Source organism: Equus przewalskii, chromosome 1 (genome assembly GCF_037783145.1).
Source record: "Equus przewalskii isolate Varuska chromosome 1, EquPr2, whole genome shotgun sequence".
Lineage (NCBI taxonomy): Eukaryota > Metazoa > Chordata > Mammalia > Perissodactyla > Equidae > Equus > Equus przewalskii.
This window is the reverse complement of record NC_091831.1, coordinates 14,173,219-14,184,052: the sequence shown is the minus strand read 5'-3', so window position 1 is coordinate 14,184,052 and position 10,834 is coordinate 14,173,219. Positions and strand designations below refer to the sequence as shown.

Genomic DNA, 10,834 nt, shown 5'->3' with positions numbered 1-10,834 from the left:
ACATGACAATTTCATGTCTAATAAGAGAAGTTTTACTTAAAGTCCTGTGATATACTCTTCTCCTTCTTATGTGATATTAATGTGAAGTATCTAGCATTCTTGCATCAAAGAGCTTCCCCAAAGTGACACGAACTTACTCGATGGCCATCCATCCCTGATTTTTTTTTTGTGACATTTAGGCTATGTCAAATTTTAACAACTGTTACACACAAAGTGCTTTTGGGGTCTGTTGCCTCTGCCCATTTGGCCCGTCTCCATCCGTGAACACCGCGCTGAAGTGGTGGTCTTTGTGCCTTTCTCATTGTTATTCTCGGGTGCCATAGTCACTTGAATACTTGAGCGGGGGAAGCAACGGTCCCCGGCGTCAAGTCAGTTTCAGCTCTTGAGATCTGAAAGGCAGCCACTTGGAGTTCATTACACAGTTCTGCTCAACACTCCTGCCTTAACATTGTATTGCTCAAGAATTCTAAATTCATTTTGGCTGCGTTACAAGGCCTGTTTTCTGCCTGGATGCCCAGGTCTCTCTTTCTTTCTATTGTCTCTGGTTGGTGTCCAGGAATAAAGGATACTTAACATTTAAAAAGGCAGAATTGTTTGCAATGAAAATACTTCCCACTAACTGGCACTCTGAGAACATTAAAGACTTAAATGAGGACAGTCACTTCCTTTGGAAGTGTGTTTATTTTTAAGCATCTTTTTGGAAAAAAAAGTTCTCTCTTTGTGTATCTTGCTCATCTTAATTTATGTTTGCAGTTCACGAGAACTTTACAAAAAAAGGGAATTTCTTAATGCAAAAGACCCTTTATTGGATAGAAGCTTTAATGCTCATATACCTGGCCAAATCTCTTGTGTATGAAAACAGAAACCTTTTTCTCAAGCTTCTTGTGACATACGAGGTCTTCACACTGGAACGTGAGTTAAACTGTGCTGAAATATAAATGTTTTTAAATACATCTTGGCATTTTCTTGGTAATCGACTAGGAATTAATTCATTCCATTTTGTTTATTGGGCACAGTAAGCAACAAGACTGTGGGATTTAATAAGCCCTGGATGCCTTGGCTTTCCTGTTTTAAGTGCAGCATATCTAGACAGTATTCTTTATAGCAGTGTGTAATTTGGAGACATATGTCTGTCAGCCTCAGAAAAAGAAAAGCCATTTAACTGCTTCTTTTGAGAGGCTGAATAGGAGCAGTGGGTTTAGGGAGATGGGAGGGAACGGGCTTGCCTGCATGTTTGAGTGTGTGTGTGTGCATGCATGTGCGTGTGTGCATGTGTGTGCATGTGCGCGTGCTGTTTTCCACAGGGAGAAACTAATCTCTTGGCTTAGATCCACCTTAGTATTAGCCTCAGTGCGTTCCTCCCTCCTTTACTCTAAATCATTATTAAGTTTATTACTTCTTTTTTCTTTTGCTGGAGAAGATTAATGGCTTTCCCTGGGCAGAGGGAACTCTGCAGAGCCCAGTGGCTCTATAAATAGCACCTGCTGCTAATTCTCCAGTGCCCGGTATCTCCCCAACACATCTTGGTCTTTAAACAATTTGTTCAGAAGAAGAAAGCTAAGGGTCACTGTGCACTTTGGTGTTACTCAAAATGTGTTTTATGGATAGTGGGTTTTTCTCCAGGAAGTTTGGCCTGGCGGGTCCTTTAGAGAGACTGGCCGTCCCAGCACCTCCCCAGGGAAGCATGCCTCACTAACCAAGCCTGTAAGGATATCACAGAACCTGTTGGTCCTGTAGGGGTGGCGCCATGCTAATAGGTTTTGCCATTAACTCTCCCCTCTTTTTCTAATTTCTTCTCTCTTGGTAGGTTTCAGGCTCAGCTGAACTGTTCCGATAGCCCAGGGGAGACGTGACTTCATGGAGTTATAAAACATAAAAAGGGAAAATTGCAATGCTATGGTTCGGTGATTTGTGGTTTCAGAAAATAGAATGCTTCTGGACAATGCAGATCGCAGGAAGGGTCACTGGTCATCATTTTGGAACCATCTTCATCTTGAGGGGTTGGTAGTAAGAACAAGAGGGCACCTAACCTCTGGGGCACATAGCAGTTCAATAAATCTCTGTTGAACGAGTGGATGAATGAAAGGAGTGATAGTTCTTGTTATCAGAAACACGCTCATCTGATGAGTTAAAGCCAGCACAGTTGCAAGCAGAGTTGTGTGACTTAAGGAGGTCGTGCAGCCTGTTAAGGTAAAGGAAAAGGGAAATAAGGCTCTCCTTCTCTCCTGCTTGATTGTTGCCCTTCAGTAGCTTCTCCTGGGTAGGCCAGATCACCAGCAAAAGAGGGCCGACTGTGTTGTGCATCTGGTGTTTTGCCAGATGCCTGGATGAAACCACTGAACCGTATACTCTGTACGTTAAATGCAGAGTTCTCTTATAAATATCTTCCATTGCTCTTCAATATTTACATGTCATCTTGAGAGCAGTGATTTTTTTTCTGCTTTGTGTGTTAAGTGAGACCAACGAAAGATCTAAGGATGTTTCTCAGACCTTGAATGGAACACTAGGAAGTTTCACTTTCTGTATACCAGCTTACTACTTGGATTCAAATTTGAAGTTTCCATTTTCATAGAATAGGACTAAATGACAATGCCAACTAACCTTTAGGTTAAGGATTTTATTTGCCTTGTCATATGCAAATGCTTTCTCTTCCTGTTTATTTTATCAGAATTATCATATAATTACACAATAGCATCTTATAACTGAAAGCTGCCTCAGAGATAATTTAAAATAATCATTGCCTTTTGCAGATGAAGAATCTGAGGCCTGGCAAGATGAAGCTCCTTGCCCAAGGTCAGTCAACTTATAAAGAGCAGAGTTGGACTAGAACCTGGGCTTCTTATTGCCTGTGTAATATTCCTCCTGTTATACCATGTTGTCCTTAAAACCTCATGTCAGTGTTATCTTCGTTTCTACCATGGCAATGTGAATTCCTTAAGCCAATGATTTTTAAACTTTTAAAAAAAGGATCCTTTAAAGTACTTCATTATATGTACACAGGTAAGAAACGGAACTGCTTTGTTGAAGAGGGGCAGAGGTAGGGATGGGAGAAGCTGAAGTCCGTCATATTAACATGCCCCCCCCTTTATGGCCTCCCACCCTGGGCAGTCTCTCAGGCAAATCCAAGGAACCCAGGAGACGAGGAAATCAGTTTGAAATATTACTACTTGTGCACAAGGAAAAACACCTCAAATCTATCTGGATAGAGGAAGGGTTTTCAATCAAATGAGTTTTCAAAGGATTGGCTTCATCCAAAACCACCAATCAAGGAGTCACAGAACATCGTTATCTCCAGACAGCACAAAGCTTGGCACATCTTGATTGTTTAATAAATTTTGTTAAGTGAATAAATTAACAAAGGATGACAATTCAATCCTTGGAAACGCTTAACCACTTCTCATTGTCGATTACTCTTTCCCTCTCCTGTGTTGCCGAAAGGCATCATATATGCCTTTGCTAACACGTTTTCCTTGTTGTACTTGGCTCAGTTTTGACCTTGAATGGACTGGCAAGTCCTCCAGAGCAGACTTCTGAACTCACAGTCCCCAGGATACACTGGATACACAGTAAGCTTCAGTAAGTGCTTGCTGTTAAAAGAAGGGTGATTGGAAGCACCTCAAGCCTTGAGTACTAAGGCAGGATTTCTCAACCTTGGCATTATTCACATTTGGGGCTGGACAATTCTCTGTTGTCGGGGGATGTCCTGTGCCTTGAGGGATATTTAGCAGCATCCCTAGCTTCTACCCATTAAATGCCACTAGCACCACCCCTCCAAGTTGTGACAACCAAAAAAATCTCCAGACGTTGCCAAGTGTTCCCTGGTGGACAAAAGTGCCCCTCATTGAGAACCCAAGAGCTAAGGGACGTTCTTGTTTTCTTTCCTCTGGGCTTCTGGGTTTCAGATGAGCGTAGTCCGAAATGGGGTTATTCTAAAATGCAAAATGTTTTGAGAAGTAAAAATAGGCAGTTATATTCCTCAAATCTAGGAGTTTAAGAATAAGTACTATCAGCTATTAATTCATTTCACCCACCATATATTTTATTTTGAGGGAATTTTAGTGGAGAATACTATGTTTGCTAATTTTGGAAGACCATGTTCATTTCATCAAAGAACATAATGCCATTATTCTCTTGTGACTTTGGTTTGAGGTTGGCTAAATGCCAGAGTTCCAGGATAGAGAGCAAAAATGGCAGCTTCGTATATGCTTTCAACATCAAGAAGTTGGACTGGCAAACCAGTTGTTTTTCCCTTGTTCGCCTCCCTTGGATGGTTTAGTAGAATGCCCCTATGATTTTAAACAGATGCCCTGCCCAAAGTCCGAGACTCCAAGGCTAGGAGATTTTATGACTCTTGTCTACCCTATCCTAGGGCTCACAAGATAACTTTTTTTGTCATAACATTTTATATTCTGTGAGAGAAATGAAATGTCATTGAATATTTTTTCTCACTAATGGAACTGGGCTTCTCTACTTCCAATGTAATCCAGAGTTTAAAGAAACATCTAAGAACATTTTCCCATATCTCCCTCCCAGAAACACAAGCAAGATGCAGAAATACAAAACACAGTTCTCTAGAATCAGCAGCCTCAACTTCTCATCCTCAACCTTAAAGCATCCTCTTCAAATGGATCATTTTCCAATATCTAGGTCTCAACAATTTGAGCCTGGATGTCCCCAACTCCTACAAGCTTCTGAGAGCATTCTTTTTATTAATGTCTAAATAAAATGACTTGACACACCTCTAATACTGCAGGCTCTTGGAAGTCAAGCATTTCTATCCCAATATTTCCAGAGGTCGATTCATTCATGCAACGAATATTTATCGGGAATGCTGTGTAACTGAAATGTACTAGATTTCCACTCCTGATTCTTCTTCCCATTGAATTCTCATCCTGCATCCTGGTGCCGTCCTCTCTCCCTCTACTTCACCTCCTCTACGGTCGCTATCCTTTCTTTATTCTCCAGAGCACCACAAACTCCAGGCTGCTGCATAATGTAGACGTTCACAGAAGGTTGATAACATTAGAGAAGATGACAATCTCATGCACGACAAGATATCACTGAAAATTAAATAGTAGTCATCGCTTTTTCTTGAAAGACCCTTTGTCATCCCTGTCACTAGGGATGTCTCATTGACCATCTCCCTCCTCAGGATCTGCTTAACAGGCTGCCATGTTGCCAGAGCCTGCTCCCTCTCTTTCCAGATCAGAGAAACCACCTCTTCAAAGCTTCCTTCCTATCTACTGCTGAGGAACATCTCTTAGTTGTGGTGGTTGTTGTTTTTCATCTTATTATCTAATGAAATTTGGGCCTTTGTATCAACCATCTCCTTCCAAACTTTCAAGCATCAAACAAAACCTATGGAAGTGCTCTCCTGGGCCAAAGATTCTACACCCTTAGCAAGACAGAACATTAACAGAAGCTTTGCAATTTTGCTTTCCTCTTTAATTTGCTCCAGTTCATATTCTTAGGCAGAGTTCTTGGCCAGTACATCAACCTTTGAGATAGAATGAAGGCAGTGGCAATTTGTTTTTCCTTTATCCAGAGCAAAGGGCCAGGGGTAAATAAAAAAAAAAAATCCCATTTCATTATGACCTGAGTGCACTCATTTCTCCCTTGAACTTTGCCCACAAAAACAAACAAGCTACTAATTCTTATTAGTATCAATTATGAAAACTGAATGGATGAAACTCTACTTCAGGTCCACCAGCTTTTTCCTTTTTAATAACTTTAGCGTAAGTTTTCATGAAAGGAGTAATTATAGTGAATAGGTCAAAGTGAGATTTATTGATTTATTGATTCTGTTCCAGTCCAAGGACCATGGGGAAATATGGCTTAGCTCACACTTGGGAATGTAGGTCCTATCAGAAAAAATACCTAACACTATTGTATTGAACATTTGGGCTGTCCTCTATAAAATTCAAACTCTGAAAAGGAAAGAAGATGTTTCCTCCAAGAAAATGCTGAACTTCTTGCCAGGGTTTACAGTGAACAATAAGGCAGGCTGAGTCTTTTTTGGGCATAAAATGGAAGGATGTCGGAGGAGGAGAGCTATATCTGGGTACTTTGACCTAACATTTAGATGAGTATGCTTTTCAGTGCAGAGTTGTGGTACATGGGAAGCTAAGACTCTGAGTCTATATGCCCTTCTGTGGATGTATGAAATGAATATGTGAAGGAAATAAATGAACAGTGAAACACACCCTGCTAGTTGGTAACAATATATCTTGACTAACACAAACAAAATAGGACCTCAAAGGATAAGGATGGATGCTTCTTTTTATTCAGATGCAAATATTGACCGATGCTTCTCTCAATGACGTCAACTCTGCTAATGACTCTTTTCAGCATCCACAGAGCACCGACCGTGTACCAGATACTCACTAAACCTAATCCTCAGCACTGCTTTATCTTCACAGCAATCCTGTGAAGCAGTCATTCTCATCCCCATTTTACTCATGAGGAAATTGAGGCTCAGGAAAGAGAAGTCACTTGTCCTCAGTCTTATCAGTGAGGAACAGAACCGGAATTCCAGCCCAGCTATGTCTGACTTCAAAGCTGTGCTCTCTGTTACCTCATATGGCTTCTTTTGAAATGAATTCAATTATTTCCAGTTTTGTTCTGTTTTGATTTTCATACCGTATTTTGAATATCAAACTATATTTATTTTTTTACTATGTTAAGTTATACAGTGGTCATTAGGCTACGCTTCTCATCTGATCCTGTGACTATTTTATTTAATATAATGATTCTTGCCTTATCCCATTGCAGGCAAAAGCAGAAAGAGAAACTTCCATGGACGTCATGGGCTCCACAATTTTTTTAAAGTTGTTCTATCCTTAAATGTCTGGGTACATTTAAAACCCTTACTTATTTGGCCAAATGGCTCTTTGCCTTCAATATAATTTTAAAACTGGCACTTGTAAATTCCAGCATAATTCTTTGCACATGCTAAGTGTTTAATGAAATTTTGTTGACATAAATAAGTATATTGCATTTTTTTGTAGACTGAAATACGACCCAAGAGTACTTAAGACCTATGAAGTTTGAAAATAACTTTAGTCCCAGAAATAGCCAGCCAAATTTTATGATTTGGTAAAAAAAAAAAAAAAAAAAAAAAAAAAAAAAAAAACCTTTGTTAAAATGAGTCTCCAAGTATTTTCTCATGTTTTTCTTGTCTTTTTCAGATCTGGCCTTATGTTTTTCTTGTCATTTTCAGATAGACATACACAATTTGTTTAGAGGGCCCTTAGCTTCCCCCCATGTATCAATATAGGGATGCTAATAATAGTGCCATTGCTGATCAAGAGTCGGCCACGTGTCAGTCTCTGCGCTTGGTGCTTTTTTATGTTTAAGTCTCATTGCAATCCACCGGGGTGGGTATTTTCTCCATTTGCAGATGATGTCAATCGTCTTACTGGCGATCCACCATTGAAGTGGAAGAACTGTGATCCAAGCCTTTCTTGGTCCATTTCTGAGCCCCTCCATGCTCTCTGCAATGAAAACAATAGGCTCTGCTCTTCGTGCAAATTTATGCTGTGAAATTTGCTCACATCACTCTTAAGTACCACAGAGTGAGATATTTAGCCATTTTCATTTTATCCTCATTGATAACAAAGGGATGATAATAAATGAAATGGCTTCAGCCTTGCTTTGTCATCTTGTCACCCACACAAACTCAATACAGGGATTCATTTTTTTAACTAAATGCATACATATGTAATATTTCTCCTGGAATTATTGCATGATATGAAACTGAAGCTCCCAGGACCAGAAGGCTGGAGTCCTCCCTCTGGTTCCGGTTCTACTACCAGGTAAACTTTGGCAAGTGACAACCTCTCTGAGCTCAGGCTTCTTCAGCTGCTTTCTCAGTGGCTTCCCAGCTCTAGCATACAATGGCCTTTTCAATAATATTAACATCTTCAAAAAGTGATAGGACAAAGTAACTTACACCTAATGGTGTGGGCAAGCTGGTGGCTCCCAAAAGATACATCCATGTCCTCACCCCTGGAACCTGTAAATGTTACCTAATATGGCAAAAGACTGACTATTACCTTGTATGGCAAAAAAACGGTGATGAAGTTAAGGATCTTGTGAGGAGGAAGTTATCCTGGGTCATCTGGGTTAGGCTTAAATACAATCAGATGTATCCTTATGAGAAAGAGGTAGAGTTCTGAGACGGAAGAGTAGAAGGCAACGTGGTCAAGGAGGCAGAGATTGGAGTGATGTGGCCACAAGCTGAGGAACACATAGAGGCAAGGAACAGACTGTCCCCTAGAGCCCTCAGAGGCAGTGTGTCCCAGCCAACACCTTGATTTCAGACGTCTGGCCCAGAGTGCTGTAAGAGAATCCATTTCTCTTGTTTTAAGACACCCAGTTTGTGATAATTTGTTACAGCAGCCAGTGGAAACTAATACACCTGGTCAGTGCCACAAAATGCTTCTTCAACTGGGTTTTCATATGATACTTGTAGGGGAACAATTATAGAGGAATAAGCACAAGACTTGAATATTAATTAAGCTTTCTCACCTTAACATCCCTCCTGATGTAGCACTCAGAGACTGTCACGTGAAATGTATTTAAACCCTTCTCTTAGAAGACGTCCGGGGCTCTCACTGGGCTTGGTGAGCTGAGACTAGGCTTATGTGTTGTGGGAAACTAGTCCTTGGCTGGAGAGTGTGGAGCAAAGAGGATGAAAGCCACGTCCCTGGCACCCCTTGGAAGAACTGAAAAGGTGTGTCCTGACTGCGAAATCCAAATTGGAAGTGAAAACCAATTACAAAGTGAAAGCTGTACAAGTGGACCAGCAAGGTGGGTAGATTGAGACTCAGGCTCTGCAGTGTGAGGAGAGATTCCCAAGGCCTTGGTCCCCGGTCAGGAGGATTGAGAGATTCGGGTGAAGAGTGGAGGCTGCTCATGGCTAAGAAGAGCACCAACTTTTGTGGAAGGAATCTTAAAAGTCTTATAATCCAACATCTTAGCTATTAATTGAGTTTCTCACCTCACAGCCATGTCATCACCCAACCTCTAAAAATCTCTAACATCATTCATTCACTCACTCACCCATTCAATATTTGAGTGCTTTCTATACACCAGGCCACAACGCTGGATAAGACTAGGAGTTGACAGTCTTTTGTAATAAGATTTAACAAGAGGAGGTGAATGTCATAGTGGAGAAGGACACAATGCGCTGGGGTAGTGAGGCTGGAATGAGGACTTCTGCCTGGAGGACTCAGGGCTGGCATCTTAAGAGGTGATCTTTGAGCTGAGTCTTAGAAGTAAATAGTGTTTGCCCCCTGAGGCAGCTCATTTCCTCTTTGAAAAGTCCTTCCTTACGTTGAACCAAAATATGTGCTTCATTAATTTTTACCCAAACTCTGAATGGTCATTATAACCCAAGCCAATGACTCTTGAGGACTTTGATCTCAATGGATGGAAAGACACCAGGAATGTAAGAAGAGCGCTTTCAGTAAGTCCCTGCCTTTGAAAGGAAAGTACAGAATATTCTCATTTCTTGGACAATAAATTCTTGAATAAGAATTTTTAGGCATGGCCAGAGAAACTATTTAGGTAGTTAATATTACAGAAAGTATGAATTATTAGGCAAATGGCCCATCTTCCTGCTCCACACTTCCGAGTAGATCTCTCCCACATGCAGTAGGAAGATGGGGAGACAACACAAGCAATGAGATGAGCTGTGTGTAAAAATTCAACTGCTTGAGCCTGAAGCCTGGGAGACAGCAGGGACCCTCCCTGCAGAATCCCTCCTCACTTCCTGTTGGTTCTAGCCTTGCTCGGGCTCCATCCACTCCTCCCTGTCCACATCTCTTCCCTAAGTGACTACAGCAGCCTCCTGCCTGGTGTCCACACCTCCATTCACACCTTTCTCCAGCCCATTCTCCATTTAATAGCTAGTGATGCTCAAAAATGCAAATTTGATCACGCCATCCCAGCCTAAAGCCCTTCACCGTCTTCTCGTTACCTGGGAATCAAGTCCACACCCTGTCATGTGGGTTATAAGGCCTGTAGGTGCCAGATGGACTGACCCGTTAGTCGCTTTCAAACCGTGCTCATCTTCACTCTCTCACGGCGATGACACTCAACTTTCCTTAGTTCCTTGAAGACATTAGGCTCTACCTCATGCCCAGGCCTTTGCACAGACTTTTCCTCTAGCTCAAAACACCCTCATCCTTTTCCCTCCCTACATCCACCGGTGCCTCGCTCCCCAGCAGCTCTCTGTCTGTCTCTCTCTCACACACTCTCTTTTTCTCACACACACAGACCTATACACACACACTTACTAGCCTCTTTAGCCTGCCTAACTCTTGCTTCCCCTCCAAGTTTTGTTTAAATGGTGTGTCCCACAGGAAGCCAGTTCCCCCAACTCCCTTGGCCCCAGCCCACCATAAGCTTCCCCAGTGCCCCTGCATCTCCCCTTCCAAACACTCTTCACTCTTTAATTCCTTAGTTAATGCTTGTATTCCCAGCTAGACTCGGAACTCTACAAGAGCAAAGACTACATCCCTCTTGTTTAGTTTTGTGTCTCTAGTATTGAGGACAGTATCCAACACATAGTAGGCCCTCGGTAAATATTTGTTGAATAAATAAATAAATTACTCCAGTGACTGACATGAACTTTTGAATTATTTGGGGTAAAAAACACCTTAAGTAAACTCAGAGGGTGATTATATTATGCCATAAGAAATAGAAAAGTAGGACAGTTTCTTTCTCTTTCAAGAAATTGGCTCTGGGAAAACAACCAGACTGTTAGAAGTTGGAGATGGAGCCTGCTCAGGGCACTGCAGTGAAACGCTTCGGAAACCAGGAGAGGGCC

At 41.6% G+C, this 10,834-nt stretch overlaps 2 long non-coding RNA genes across 3 annotated transcripts; one reads left to right on the top strand and one right to left on the bottom strand.

Annotated features, from left to right (window-relative positions):
- The first annotated feature begins 508 nt into the window (after positions 1–508).
- LOC139078789 (uncharacterized) lies at positions 509–7,720 on the top strand. 2 transcript variants are annotated; one of them, XR_011531953.1, is made up of 3 exons: positions 509–912; positions 1,808–2,190; positions 2,751–7,720. It is a non-coding gene; the product is annotated as an uncharacterized lncRNA (long non-coding RNA). The 2 variants fall into 2 exon arrangements; XR_011531931.1 differs by having other exon boundaries at positions 1,808–3,000; positions 3,109–7,720.
- On the bottom strand, positions 7,107–8,217 carry LOC139078829 (uncharacterized). Its single transcript, XR_011531983.1, has 2 exons — positions 8,055–8,217; positions 7,107–7,493 (listed from the first exon to the last, which is right to left on the bottom strand). It is a non-coding gene; the product is annotated as an uncharacterized lncRNA (long non-coding RNA).
- Positions 8,218–10,834: the final 2,617 nt, after the last annotated feature.